The following is a 14,190-nucleotide window of genomic DNA, read 5'->3' as shown; positions in this document are numbered from 1 at the left end:
GGAGGAGAGTCTTTGCTTTCTGAAGTCACATGACTGTGATATGGAATATGTCGTGTAAATAATGCATCCTGCTTTACAGTCACGGCTGTAAATGTTATCATTCTGTCATCACAGTCGCACTGCTGGGGAGCTCAAGCTCTGTCTAGAACACCGCCCCCCCACCCCACCCCACCCCAGGAGCTTGTCTGAGAGCCGCCCTGACCCTGTCTCACATAAGGTGCTGGGACGAACTGATAAAATCGCTCTGCTTAAGAGAGACCAGAAAGTACTATTTTCCCTACTTCAAAACTCTCGGTGGTGTTGTTGAATGAAGAAAACCTCTGGTTTTCTGGAGGGGGTCAGAAGCCTGGTCAGTACGATCTTTTCTTATAAAGAAACAGCAACTTCAAATGTGTGGGAGATGGCATTTCAGGGGCTAGCTTTGCTTCAAAGCAAAAGAAAAAGCACATTTGAAGAAGAAGCTTGGGGAAAAATGTCACACAAACGAGTAAGAATGTATCCAGAAATTCTATTGAGCAGAACCAGTGTAGGCGTTTGGGTCTCTTCTGGGCCAAGCCTGTGCGGGACATAAATAAATTATCACACTAGTTCTGTTAGGTGTGTGAGAGATGGCAGATCGTACGGGCGGAGGTTTGTAGAAAGCACGGCATCCTTTGATATGCTTTGAAATTTGAATATAAAATATTGATAGAATGGAAAGGTTGGACTTGCATGCAGAAGTGACTAATTCTGACAAAAGTGCAGGTTGCAAATGCACACTTAGGACTGAGTTTGTGATAATTAACAGAAAAAAAAGCTTCCCAGTGACAGCTCTAATTAATAGTATCTGTAATTAAAATCATGCCCTTCCAGCAGGAAAATTGTTTGAATTTCTTGGAGTGACCTTTATGTGGTTCTCCTGGGGGCATGGTGGTTAAGTTGATATTGATTTTATAATGAGCTCTGGTTTGTTTAATAAGAATCTGTAATCCAGACAATAAATGAAATGTGTGCTTTTCTTCAATCCAGATTAATAATAATAATAATAAAAAAAGGTAGGGGGGAGAACACAGAAAAAAACTTTTCCTTTAAAAATAGGATCTAGGAAAATTTGGAAATGAAATTATTGTAAAGATTTTCTGGTGGGCTTAGTTTTGAAATTACTACAGGGCACCCTTGTGGGAACTACTTTGATTAAATGTGGAGGTTTGCCCCTCAAAGTGGCCTGTTTACCGGTGAGAACGTGCTGGCACTAGGCTGTTGTGTTGTTTTGATTTGTTTTTAGCAGAACACACTCAGGGGATAAGGATGCCATGATTTTTAGCTCTCCATTTAGCTGAGTCCTGGATTAAGGACTTGTAGGAGTGTAGTTACGCGTAGAAGGTTGTACATTTGTAAACGAAGCAGGTGTTCGTTCATTCACGTATCCATACTTTCTTAGGTTTTTCTGTAACTGCCATGGAGACCCCCTTCAAGTGTAAAAACCTGTCTGAAAAGGTTTTTAAAGTATTTCAAGCACAAAACAGTAATTTTAGGACAGTATCTTGTTGCTTCCACGCTTCGTTTTCAAATCATTGAACTTCTGCACTTTGCTGATTCTACAATACAGGTGAGGTTATGGATAACCTCAGTGTAATTTCATCATGGAGTTACAAGGAAAATTGAACAATTTAATATTATGCTTTATTTCATGGGGACACGATGGAAATATTCAATTCATTTCATAAAGTTTCTGAAGGAGAAAAAGAGTATTGTGTAAGTATAGAAGTAAGTGAATGGCCTAGGAAAGGTGGAATGGTAGGTGGCAGTGTCATGGGTTTTACCGATACTAGCATATGAGGTCACCCTTTAAACAAAAGACCTGAGTGTTCCCATGCAGGAAGGATGCAGGGCACAGGCCTTGGGAGAGAGGGGAGGGGAGGCTCGGGGCTGGTGGTCTGGAGGAGGGACTGGGTGTGTGATTCCTTCTTCCCAGAGAGCCAGAGAGGCCACGTGTCCTAATTAAACTGCACAGCAGTAGTGCTGTTGCCAGATTCTTCTAGTGGGAAGGCCCTCGTGTGGTTGGCCCTTCAGGAAGCTCTGGTCTGCGTCTTCCAGTATCCATCCCCTGCGGTCCCCAGTGGTCCGTGCCATGCCCCTGCATGCGCGTAATCCGTGGTTTGGGGTTTGAGGTTCCAGCGGACTCGTGGAGGGTTCCTGAAAAATCAGTGGGCTTTTCGTAAATTGTTTCCAAACAGTGAGTAGTTTGCATTATTAGCTTCGAATGCAAACACGTTTAAACATTTTTTTTTCTCTTCTCCCTTAAAATAGAGCTATCTCATAGACAGAGTCAGCATGTTAAAGGTTCTTAGTTAGTTTACACGCGTAAGTGTGTGATATTTTTGTTTGCTTTACCTATTGGAAAATCACATCTTTCTTAATAAACTCTTATTTTAACACTTAACAAGGTATCAATTTCGCCAGGTAATCTATCAAAGTTTAATTTGCTCAAACTTGAAAGATTTGGGTATGTTAACTTGTAGAAGAACTGAAATCCATCTTTAAAGGTCATGTTTTAATGGAATTCCGCTGCCAAACTTTTCCCCTTTGTTTTAGTAAATGTTATTTTTGTCCTCTACATAGAGCAACATAATGTATTTGGATTAAGTCCGTATTTCCTGATCTGAAAAGCCAACTTCTTTACTTTTATTCCTGTTTTCCCCCAATTGGCATGTCACGTGACACGTATGTTGTCCGCACACGTGAGTGTGTATTTACACACACGCGCTCCCCAAGGGCATCCGGCGGGCTTGTGAGGCGAGGCTACCAGCACATTCTGTGTTCTGTTACGTCGCTGTCCTACTTCTGTGCACGGGGATTGGGTAACACTGCGCAGAAACAAGCTGTTGGATGATTAGACGGCGTCCCCGCCTTTCTCTCCCCGAGTCTCTTTGAATGTTGAGTCCGTGTCTCTGAGGCTTTGATCCTCCCAGAGCAGCAGCCACTCCCCTTCCCCACGCGAGGGCACAGCCTCCCGCGGCATTGCCGGCGAGGCCTCTTTTGATGGTTTGTCTCCCAATGCCCACAGGCTCCCTGGGTATCTGGGGACCTTTGGAACCTGACCCAGAGGAGAGGAGGGCAGCGGTCGGGAGGCGCCCTTAGAGAGCCGGCCGGGGCCCAGCCCGCCAGCTCCACACTCTTCGGGAGACGACGGCCACGGTCCCCTCACCCCGACTCGGGCTGACGCACCCGGGAGCCCAGAGGCCCCCGTCCTCGCGCCTGAGAGCGAGGAGAGCCGGGCTGTCAAAGAGAGGGCAGGTCCCACGTTGGCTGTTCTCCTTGCCTTTGATTCAGGGGCCCTTCTAGGTGAATCTCCCCTGCTTGGGGTAGCACTTGGCACAGAAGCGTTTCCCCGTTGAGGTGGAAAACGGTGAACTGCTGGGGCCCACTTGACCCACCACCAGTGTCCACCACAGCCCTTCCCACCTCAGTCAGCCGTGCATCTCACGGTGCCCTGGCCTGGCTTTATGTTTCAATTCTCAGGTCAGAGTACTTCTGTGTGCAGATCTCCAATAGGCAAAACCTGTCCTGCTTCAAACGTGGAAGGGTGCGCTGAAATGCTACGAAAGAACAGTTCTTTCTGTGATGACCTAGTCGAGCCTGACAACTGGAACCTTTCAGGTTTTGCCTTTGCAGACGTAGCTGGCGGTACCAACGTCCACAAGCAGAATTCACTCGAAACTTTCCCAATCCTGATCGGTTTTGCAAGGGGGTGTATTGTCAGGTAGAAGCCCGGCTGCTGAAGACAAGGCCCGGGGCCTTCCTGCCTCCGCAGCCCCCAGACAGGCCCGGGCTCCCCTGTCCTTTAAGCCACGCCATGCTCGCCACGGCAGCCTTGTGAGAACTTTTGGGGGGATGAGAGCAAAGGGACCTGTCCGCCTCGAGCGTTTCCGGGACCTGCTTTTCATCTGTGTGTCCAGTGTCAGGGGATCAGTGCCAGGGCCAACAAGCTGTTCTGCAAACCCAGTCAAACCTTCCAGATCCCTTTCTACTCTGGGTCTGAACGTGTTGCTGGAAGACCTGAATGTGTAGCATGTTTTGCTCATACATCTTAAATTTTCAAACATGCGGTTTCCAAAAGCAGCAACTCCATGCTCGTTCTCTGGTTTCTGTGCAACACGTTCCTCAAAAATAGCTCCTGAGATTTGGAAACAGATCTTCTAGGAGAGGCTGAGATCTGGAAAGATTGCCAAAGAAATACCTAAACATGTAAAGAAAACATGTTGCCGTCCTAATATAGCAGCCACTTCCCTGATCAGACATTGATAATTAGATCAGGCTTAATTGAAAATAACAGACCCCTCGGTGAGATATGTTGAAAATAAAAGACTGGAGCCTCTAATACGAAGATTCCTGAGGCCTGGGCTCTGCGGCTTCTTCTGGACGCTGCATTACTTATTCTGGTCTCTTTTCATTTTCCTGGTGTGTCAGCAGATCTGGATTTTACTCAAATGAGTGTTTCTCAAGGCTGGCCAGGAAGTTACGTCTGGGAAGCGGGGGCAGCAGGGGGTCTTACCTTCCCTCCTCGGTGTCCAGCGACCTTTCCCAGGTCCTCCCGTTTTGTTCTGTCACAGCCAAGGGAAGAAAGTGTGTCCGAGAGGGAGGTCTGGTTCTCACCGGCTGCTAGGTGGGGGACAGTTTGGGGGGTGACGAGGGGAGGGGCATCCTTTTAATCAACTTCAATACGGGGAAGGTTCTAGTCTGCCTTACCCACTCGCTGTCAGAATCAGAGCACCCCTCCACCTTGCAGAAGCCAGAGGAGCAGCCCAGATGGTGCCCTGGGCCCGGGAAGACCCCCTGAGAGTCCCTGCCCTCCGCCCCAGCTACAGGCTCCCTCCGAGCGATGCCCACGGAGGTGCTTTGAAAGCCGCTTCTGGCCACTGGTCCACACCGCGTGGCCGCTCCGGGCAAGCGGGGCTCATTGTACACGTGGAGGAGTGGCCTGGAGTAGGCCGTGACCCCTCCCCCGCCCCCGGATCTGAGGGCCCCGCCTTCCTCCTCGTGGGGGGAGACTTAGGAAGAGTCGGCAGCGTTCGTCTGCTCCGCTGATGATTTCATTTGTTGTAAACCCACGTGAAGCCCTGGTAAGCAGCACGTCCCAGAGTGACCAGGAGGCAGCTGGCACGGCGCGGGCATCAGTTAACACTGCAGGGTCACGGGGAGGAGCGCAAAGCCCGCGGCGGGTGGAGAAGGCATGGGGGCCCACAAAGATGGCCCCCCGGGTGCATGGGGGGTGTGCCGGGCAGGAGGATGAGCTCAGACCCGGTGTCCTCGTGGCTGTGGCTGTGGACCCAGTAAGGGTGGACCTGTGGAGCAGGGCCTGGAGGCAGGAAAGCTGGGCGGGGCTGCAGGGACAGTGCGGGGCGGGTCTTCCTAGTCTCTTTCCCTTTTGCTACACTTTCCATTTTTTAAATTTCTTTCTCTCCCAATATTTAAGTTCGTTCAAGCCCGTGCTCCCCCCACCCCGTGACATCGGCTGGAACTTGGGCCGAGCCCTCCTCTGAGCCCAGCTCTCCTCACCACAGGATGGGAAGGAAGGGGCTTTGCACTCTTCACTGGGCTCCTGAGGGTCAGAGAAGGTCGTGGAGGGGCCAGTGCATCTCACGTCTAAGTTCTGTTTAAGGGGCCTCTGTTCGTGGTGACAGTGGTTCTCAGGAGCGCCTGTCGGTGGGTGTGGGATTCGTCTCAGCTGCGCGGCTCTGGGCCCAGCCCTCCCAGCCCAAGTGTGCACTTATGACCTCCTCGCCTTTGCACGGGCTGCTTTCTCTCCATCAGGCCCTGGTCCAGAGATGCAGGCGCGTTTTCTAAACGAAAACTTGGCACATACAGTCTGCAACGAAAGCAGTGTACCTCTAGGGAAAACCGGAGAGAAACCTGGAGATCTGGACTGTTCCAGGAAATCCAGTCATCGTGGGGAAGGCCAGGTGTGGAGACAGCGTTCCAGGGACTCTGTGGAGCACTTCTCCCCCGTCTGTCCAGGACCAGAGATCAGTCAAGTCATCAGTCCACTGTCTGGAGGGGAAGGTGGACCCGGGGTGCAAATCCGGGTCTAGGCCACCCTCAGTCAGAAGGAGCCCCCGCTCCCCGCCCCCCAGGCCTGCCCTAGTACGAGTGTCGCCCCTGCCCGGTTGAGGGGCACAGCTTGGGCATCCCTTGGTGGGGGAGGTAGCCTGTGTGCAGCCAGGTGTCCCTGGAGACCTGCTGCCGTCGCAGAGGTTGCTGAGCCATCCTGAAAGGTGGGCGTTGGGAGGAGAAGCCTGAAACAGTAAAGGGAAGTGTGAGAAATGGATTAAACGGGGATTTAGAGCAAAATGGTAGGAGGGTGGGGAAGGAATTCTAGAAGGCAGGTAATCAGAGACCGAGGGTCACTGTAAGTGGGCAAGACGGTTCTCCGCGAAGTTTAACAGGCCCGGAACACCCGTCTCCCCTTCTGAGGGCTTGTCTCCCAACTTCTTTAGCTTCTGCTCACCCGTTTCCCCCGGGACGGCGTTTGTCCCCAGGAAGAGGTGAGGGCAGCTCCCCAGAGGCCTCCCCCGAGCCCAGCTCTCTGCAGGCGGCGTCTGCAGACCACGGCCCGGGGCAGGCCGCTGACGGCGGAAGCCCACAGACCTGCCCGGTGCCTGCTCCCAGAGGCTGGCCCAAGGGCACTCCACTCTCACGCACCCCCGATGGGCACCATCCACTCTCAGGCGGACTTGATGGGTACCAGGGGACGTCTCTGTGCCGCGTAGCATCACCTGCAGTGAAATGCACTAGCCTGTCAAAACTGGCCAAGCCCAGCTCCTAGCACAGCACGGACCTGGCGTAAGAGAGGCTGAGAGATTACAGAAGGCGGTCAGAGGGGGAACGACGGCTCGGCCCTTCAGGGGCAACGGGAGTCGCGGATGTCGAGGCAGGCAGGCAGGCTTCAGAAAGAGCAGGTGGTGCACCGCCCGGCCCAGGAGCCTCGGGCGGCGACAGCAGTTTCCGGCTGTCAGAGCAGGAACGTTTAGGGACCTGGCGGGGAGGACAAGTCCAGCATGAGCCCCCGATGCAGGCCGTCTCTCCCACCCAGGGATAGACTGGACGTCAGCGTCACTTTCTCCGAGGCCCCTTTGGTTTGGAGTCTCTGTGCCTCAGCCCCGTGACTGCCCCTCCCTTCTCCCCACCCCCGGCCGGCAGCTGCCCCGGCCTGGGTGTGGCCCCAAGAGCCTGCGTCTGTGTCTGCCTCCCTGTTGGCGTGCGGGTCACCCTTGAGGAATGAACACCTCAGAGAGCCTTGGGGAGGCTGCGTGGCTGAACTTCGAACTCTTCCAGAAAGTGTCTTTTGCAGAATTGATTTCTTCCAATGATAGAGTCACAGTTTCTGAAACAATAGGGGCAGAAGAGAACTTTATTTCCCGTTGGAGTTTACAGGCAGGACCGGTTCACACTGGGTTAGGCGTGTGTTTGAGACAAGCAGCTCTGTGATGGGCCCCAGCGAGCCTGGGGTGGTCAGGGAGGGCTTCCGAGAGAAGGTGAGCGAGGGACTCAGACGGAGAGAAATGGAGGCGGGGGTGCCTGGGAGAGGATGGAGCAAAGCCAGAAGGCTGGGCAACAAACAGACGTCTTCTTGGAGCTGAAGCCTGTGTTGAGGAGAGACAGGCGATGGGGAAGCTTGAGCCCAGATCTGAGAGGGTCACGGACAAATGGAATAGAGGGAATTTCAGGAACCAGGCAGGGTTTGTCTGTGCTGCACGTGGGTCTGTGCAGCGGTCAGTCACTTTTTCAGGAACATCACAGTAACGGCGTCTGTGACATTAGAGAGGCTATGTAACAGTGTTTCTCTTCTTCACCTGATTAACTGTTCATAAACTTTGTTGCTCAAAATATTTAAAGTCTCCCCTGGGGTTTTCTGCTTTGGAAGACTTGCTGATAATTAAAAATGGAATCTTGGTAGGTTATTTCTTTATTAGCAAGGGCAAGATTTTCATAAAGGTGATTTCCAATTAGGGAGGTGACAGTTGTGAAAAAGTATTCTCTTAAGATTTCTGAATGTAAAAGATACTGCAACCAGCGAAATGAGGTGTCTGGGTACGTTTGTGTGTGTCTGTGCTTGTGATTATTTGGAAAGTAGGAAAAGGAAGATTCACACACGATTATATCAGGAAGGAAGTCCAGATGCTTTAACACGCACAGCTCTCTAGGGTGTTTGAGGGTTAGGGACGCGAAGCGCAGGTTTCAACTTGGATCGACTTTGCGATGTTTAATCGCAAATCAGCGAGAGGAGTTTGTGTGACAGGTGCGGGGCTCTTAGCGCGCACAGGGTGTTAGTGTCAATATATAACTGGATGCAAATCATCCAATTAAAGTTTAAAATTTTGGATTTGCTCTATAGGTAAGCATTTTATCATTTTTTTCTAAAGACAGTGAAGCAGAAGAATAACCAACAAAGGAATATTTTTTAAATTACATCTTTCATGAGCCAGCGCAACACACACTTTAACTAGAACCCAAGAGGGTCTTGAGTGGGAGGAAATCAAATGCAGATTTGTTTGTAAAACAGTCGTCAGTTGGCAGGGAGGTTACAGCTGGTTCACCTGCTTCAGGACTATCTTCCCCACCCTGGCCTCCCTTTCCTCCCCCACCTTCAAGAAGAAAAATACTGAGTTCAGTGACCACAGATTTGAAATTGAAACGTGAGGGAGAAAACTAGGGGGAAAAAATCTCAGATTCTTTGGTCGGTTGCTTTTGAACTGCCTCTTTTCTGACCTTGGACCCCGGGTTTCCCGGACAATAACTGTGAAATGGTGCGTTTTTTCTTTTTTTTTTTTTTTTTTTTGCGGTACGCGGGCCTCTCACCGTTGTGGCCTCTCCCGTTGCGGAGCACAGGCTCCGGACGCGCAGGCTCAGCGGCCACGGCTCACGGGCCCAGCCGCTCCGCGGCATGTGGGATCTTCCCGGACCGGGGCACGAACCCGTGTCCCCTGCATCGGCAGGCGGACTCTCAACCGCTGCGCCCCCAGGGAAGCCCCAAATGGTGCGTTGAAATTCCACCTGCTCCCCACCACCCGCTCCTGCAGCCCCTGCCTCTGGAGGTGGATTTCCCAGGCACGTCTTGCGTCTACAGATTTCACATCAACTCCAAGAGAGGCAGCAAAGCAGAGCTGGTGCCCTGCACGCGACAAATGGCTCTCGTCCCCCGGCCAGCAGTGCCCCGAGCGTCCGCTTGCTCCTGGATCCTCTCCCAGCACCCCCCTCCTGAGCACCAGGACACCCCCATCGCTGGTTTTACTCGAGGGCCGTCGCCGACTCGGACTCGCTGTGGAAGTTCGGCACCTGTCCCCTCTTGGTGGTAGGTGACAGATTTTGCGGGCCTTAGAGGTCAGAGCCCTCACTTCACAGCTGGGAAAACTGAGATAAAACAGACTGAAAGTGACTTGCCCACAGTCACCCAGCTCATCAGCGGTGCAGCCCCCAGACCCTGGTCTTCAGAGCTCTGTGCGTCGTGCTGCAGGGTCGCCATTCACAGCGGCTTCACGGGGAGCAACTGGGTCCCAGAATGGTGTGCGTTTGTTTCTGAGAAGCAGAGGCAGCTGCTTCCTACTCTCCGCCCCGCCTGGGCCCTGCCCTTTGCCTTAATGAGGCAGCGGCCGCAGAATGGGGAGCTGTGAATACCTTTTGTGCTCCTGGCTGGTCCGCATCGCCCCCGGACTCTCCCTTGTGTGCTTCTGTCTCGGAACCTTTGTGCAGACCGCGGCCCACACCCTGAAAGCCCTCCACCTGCTTTATTCTCCAGAGCATCCCATCTGTCCGCCAGCCTGGACCCTACACCCTCCGCCCGCCCCGCGTGGGCCCCTGCCGAGAACGCTTTCCGGTGCCTGGAATTACCCTTCACACCTGGAGGGACTTTCGCATCAGGGGCTGAGACAGACCTGGGTTCAGAACTCGGCTTGTTCCTTACCCGGCGTGTCCTCCTGGAAGGCGAGGAAGTTTCCTGAAACGCCAGGTCGGTAGAATGAACACACCGCACCAGCAGGGACCTCTCAGTGCTCAATAAAAGCTAACTGACACGTGAATCTAAGGTATCGATATGAGAGGAGCTGGTTGGGGGAAGCGTTTAGAACTCTCGCGAAAACCATCACCCTTGATTTCCGGCGTCCGGAAGAGCGCGGGGCACAGGGAGCGCTGAGCTCGGAAGATGTGGACCAGAGTGACGGTGGTGGTGATGACAGGTGATGAGGATTCAGTATCTTTGCGCAAGAAGAAAACTAGGAAGGTGACAAAAGTCTCTCACAGAAAACAGCTGCTAATGCTCTTAGGCCACGTCAGGCCCAGGCTGCTGTGAAGAGGCGGGCGGTTTATTTCCACCTGACTTGGTTATTTTTAATCGTCTGAATATGAAACATGCAACTGAAAAGCCGGTGCACACAGGTGGGGCCGCTCCAGGCCACCTTCGCTCACAGAGGCCGAGCTGAGCCATGAGCTGTGAGGCATCTCTGACTTTGGGGACCCTGGAAGCACAGCTGTCTGGTGAGTCGTCCGCCGCAGGAGTCCAGGTGTTTACTGTTTTATTTGTCTTACGGATGGCGGCCCTGCCAGGGGGCTTGGAGCTGGACCGGAGCCCTCCTGTGAGAGCTGGGGTCTTGCGGGGGTTGTGTGTCAGACACACTCGGCCCTGGGTCTCAAATTCCAACTTTCAGCCGAAGCGTTAAAGATGGTTACGGAATCCACCGTAACTACGGGCTGGGGAGGGGGAAGATGCTCGCTGGAGTCTGTGTTTTGTTGTCACAGCTCTTTCCCGATTTCGCCCTGATGTTGATTGGGGGCAGAGCAGACGGAGCGTGTCTCAGGTCTGAAAGGACAGACAGGCCTTAGGTGGGGTGCGGGGGCACCTGGTCCACGGTGGGCGCGTCCCGCGCGTTCTGGAGGAAGTCGGCGCACTTAGTAACGCGCCTTCCAAGCCCCCCTTCCGGCGACACGTCAGCTGCAGATTTCCTGACTGTGCACCCTGCACCGTAAAGCTCTGGAGAACGAGAACACGCGAGCTGCCAGCTCGGGCTCACAGATGACCTCCCAGCCCTGCCTGGTCTGAGCAGGAAGCCTGCGCCTCCGGCCGCGGGGCCTGATTCCAGCTCCGGCAGCATCTCGGCCGCCGCCCAGGGCTGGGACCTGGTCCCCTAGGGGCTGCTGGCTGCAGGTGATGCCCACCAGTGAGCGAAGCCTCCCCGATCTGTGCCGGACGCCGAGGGAAGCAGAGAACAGGAAAGTGACCGCTGTCCTCAGTTTGGGGGGTGAGAGGCCGTCCACGTGGCGATGACTGCAGAGCAGGACAGGGCTGGGAGCGAGCACGGGGTGGCTGGGAGGGGCAGACGGGGTCAGGGTCCTGGGCCTGGCTTTGCGACGGTAGACTGTTCCAGATTGAGAAGCCAGCTGAACATCACGTTCACCTCTCTTAGTTGAAATGTGTCTATAACTTTTATTCTGAGAAGACATTTACGAGATGGGAACAGTTACTCGATGTTGCCTGGTAAACACTGCTGGCCGTGGAGCTGTCCTGGGCAATTGACTGACGCCGTGGGACCTGGCACTTAACGCAGCTGCAGTCCGGCCAGAGGAGCCTGGGTTTGCGGCCGAAGCTGTCATCACGGTGTCGGGGTGCGGGTGAGGGTGCCTCATCCCTAGTTAAAGGTCTGAATGAGCACCGCCCCATGGAGGCTCTGGAACCCGGCTCAGGGTCCACCGTGGAGAAGTGCTTCTCCCCTGCGTGTGCACACGGGTGTGTGAGCACGTGTGAGCGTGCTGGCCCGCCGTGGAAAGGTAAACGCTATCTGGGCATCACTGAGCAGCCTGGTGGAGGTGGTGAAGAGCGTCCCAGGACCGGTGGTGGCGACCTCGTGACACACGCCAGTGACGGTGAAGACGGGCTGAGTGCCGAGCGCCCCATCCTGGGAGCAGGATCTGGGCTGGGCCGGCCTAAGGACGGCCGCCCAGTGCACCTGCTGCGGCTCTGACCTCCGGGGGCGTGTCCTCTGCTTCTTACCCAGAAATGGCCGTGTTCCCGTGGCCCCCAATCCCTTAGGAGGCGGCACCGGGACCCCAGGACCCCGGGGAGAGCCGTCCCAGGGCACAGAATAGGCGCCCGTGTTTACTCCCCAGACCAAGACTGAGCAGGTGAGCTCCTCGCGGCGAGAACGTTCACGTAAAATCCGTCCCCTAAACCGCTTCGCGTGTCCCCGGCTCTGTGCTCACGGCCACCCCGCCGGCCTCGAAGGCCAGGCCATTCCTTCCGTGTCACACTTGCTGTGCGCTCACAGCTATTGGAGGGGAGCCGGCTGATCAGACAAGGCTTTGCTTTTCTTCCTACGCTTTTTCTTGACGAGACGTCCCTGGCCCCGACCATCCGGGATGTTTTTCCCCTGCTTTCCCCCAGCCGTTTCACTCAAGTTTAATCATGTTCGGTGTAGAATTTGCTGTATTTTAAACACACCTTGTATGGGTTTTGTTTTACAAAAATAATGCCTTCCTAAATTGAGCACAATATAAACGCCACCTGTGCCCCACCGAGGGGACTTGCCAGGGCCCGCCTCCTGCCTTGTGCGGCGCGGACCACAGTGCTTGTATTACCGTCACCGCCGGCTCTGTGTGACTGCTCTCTGTCACAGCGGCTCTGTGGCCGCTGTTGGCGCCCTACGAGCTGGGCTCAGGCCCCTCCCAGGGAGGCCGCTCCTTTTGAGCGTTTTCTCCATCTGGAGAGTAACGCCCCCCCCGCGCGCACCCCAGTGAACCCATTTCACTTTCTCCCCGGCTTTGTGCATCCTGCCTTGGCTTTGCCCTGTTACCACTAATTACGCTCCCCGAATAACCCTAAAAACCCGGCCGCCTTTGTGTGCGCACTCAGGCCGTCCACTGCTTTGTTCCCGTTGTTCCTTGAAAGGTACAAAGAAAGAGGTTTTTCTCAAGCCTGTGGAGTCCTGTCTGTCCTTTGGCAGAATCTGGGGATGGCGAGTCTTTTCTCTCAGAGTGAGTCCCACTCTCTGCAATTTCCCCCAGCAGATGAAGGTTCGAGAGATGAGACATTTGATGACACGTTTGTTTGTCTCACACATTTGTTGTTATGTGTATGGATGGATTTCTTCTGCCGGAGTCCTAGTCAACCTGCTTTGCAAATTGTGTTACAAAGACCCATAAGACACTTGGAGGCTCTGCAGACACGTCCCAGGGCCTGGGCTCCGTAGGTAACAGAGGAGCAGGCGGCTTTGCAGAAAATGATGACGGCACATCGGAACGTGCCGTGTGATCCTGTTTTCTTAGCCCGCGTCCTCGTACCCTAAGGACTGCCTCTGAAAATGCGAAGCTCTCGGACCTGAACAGATCCTGCGCTGACTCTGCTCTGCGGACCTGCCCCCGCTCAGGGGTGGCCGGCAGGGCTGGCGTGTCCGCTGCGCTGGCTGGGCCTCCGGGAAGCGCCCCCAGCGGCACCGAGATGGGCGATTCACATTTTCTTGACGGGGAGTCTGTGCTCCTGTCTCACCTTTTTTGACCAGCGAGGCGCCATTTGGATATTTTAAGATAGCGGGGCACAGGCTGCACGCGTTTATTTTGTGACTGAGCATCTGAATTTAGGGGGACTGTGAAAATGCTGTTCTTTTCTCCTTAGAAACTTCTAAACTCTGCTTTCCCCAGGAAGGGAGGGGAGAGATTCTTCTTGCTAAAGACAGCGGTCGGTCGGCAAACTGGGTTCCCACGGCCGTTGGTGCCATGGAGCAGAGGGACAGCCCGAGTGGATCCGCGTCTTTTAGTTCTGGTGCCCTGGGAGCAGGACCTCACCTGGTGTCCCGACTCCCTTCCCGCACCCGGCTGCAGACGAGGAAGCTCGGCAGGGAGGCTGCGTCCAGCAGGAGGAAGGTGTGGATGGGGGCTGCATGCTGGCCTCACGCCCAGCGCTGTGTTAACAGCTTCACATGTTCGCTCGTGGAATCCTCCCAGCAGCCCTGTGCAGCCATCCCCACTCCACAGATTAGGAAACTGAGGCACTCAGGCAACTTGACCAAAGTCACGCAGCTCCTAAGTGGCTGAGCCGGGATTCAGACCCGGGTGACGTGGGCCCGAGTCCTTGCCTCGACCCGTGATGCACGGCGTGGACAGGGTCTGTCTCGGGCGGCGTTCTCTCCCACTGGTGGATTTCATCTTCTCCCTGGGACTTGTTCCTAA

General features: G+C 54.3%; 1 protein-coding gene across 1 annotated transcript in view; it reads left to right on the top strand.

Annotated features, from left to right (window-relative positions):
• PTPRN2 (protein tyrosine phosphatase receptor type N2) overlaps positions 1-14,190 on the top strand; it is a gene marked incomplete at both ends in the record, with an annotated part of 672,304 nt that overhangs the window by 564,075 nt on the left and 94,039 nt on the right. The gene's annotated exons all lie outside the window — the stretch shown is intronic.

This window comes from Leucopleurus acutus (assembly GCF_964270905.1).
Source record: "Leucopleurus acutus genome assembly, chromosome: 9".
Taxonomy (NCBI): domain Eukaryota; kingdom Metazoa; phylum Chordata; class Mammalia; order Artiodactyla; family Delphinidae; genus Leucopleurus; species Leucopleurus acutus.
Note: the sequence above shows the minus strand (reverse complement) of the source record. Positions and strands in the feature narration are given on the sequence as shown.